Source organism: Octopus bimaculoides, chromosome 19 (assembly GCF_001194135.2).
Source record: "Octopus bimaculoides isolate UCB-OBI-ISO-001 chromosome 19, ASM119413v2, whole genome shotgun sequence".
NCBI classification, from domain to species: Eukaryota; Metazoa; Mollusca; class Cephalopoda; order Octopoda; family Octopodidae; genus Octopus; species Octopus bimaculoides.
The window spans coordinates 23,272,377-23,273,103 of record NC_068999.1 but is presented as its reverse complement, the minus strand read 5'-3'; the positions used below and the strand labels follow the sequence as shown (position 1 = coordinate 23,273,103).

Sequence of the window (727 nt, the reverse complement as noted above, 5' to 3'; positions counted from 1 at the left end):
TATATATATACATACATACATACATACATATATATATATACATACATATTTAAATTGGTATTAATTGAATTAATATTCAATTTATCACTCTTATTATTTAAATTTTAAATAATTATGTTCTCTAACCGGCGACGGTTACTGCAGTGTATTATCTTCTGCAGAATTGTTTCCAGTATTTAGCGCGCCAGAGCAGAGACTTTTGAAAATAACCTCAATGTAATCGGTAGAACTGTACACATGTCTAATTTTATGTGGACAACTCGTGTATTGTTCTGCAAATTATATTGAATTAGAACGGCCGTACTGAAGAGTCATGGATGTGTTACTTAAGTAAATTTGCGTTAATGGCGAAACCTGGTCTATGATTAATTCTTTATTTTGTATATTTTCATTTGTCTTGCCCGTTCATGCTTTGGTGTGTGCTGAATTTCTCTAGAGAACATTCTTTTCTTTTGTGGTTTGATCGTAGATGATCTTTTTCTAGCATAATGGATGTCCACTTAGTGGTCATCCCTTCTTATATGTATATACATATATATATATATCATCATCATCGTTTAACGTCCGCTTTCCATGCTAGCATGGGTTGGACGATTTGACTGAGGACTGGTGAAACCGGATGGCAACACCAGGCTCCAGTCCGATTTGGCAGAGTTTCTACAGCTGGATGCCCTTCCTAACGCCAACCACTCAGAGAGTGTAGTGGGTGCTTTTACGTGTCACCCGC

The 727-nt window shown here is 36.2% G+C and overlaps 1 protein-coding gene across 1 annotated transcript in view; it reads right to left on the bottom strand.

The window, feature by feature from the left end:
- LOC106873095 (protein O-linked-mannose beta-1,2-N-acetylglucosaminyltransferase 1) overlaps positions 1 to 727 on the bottom strand; it is a 154,814-nt gene that overhangs the window by 50,758 nt on the left and 103,329 nt on the right. The window lies entirely within an intron of this gene.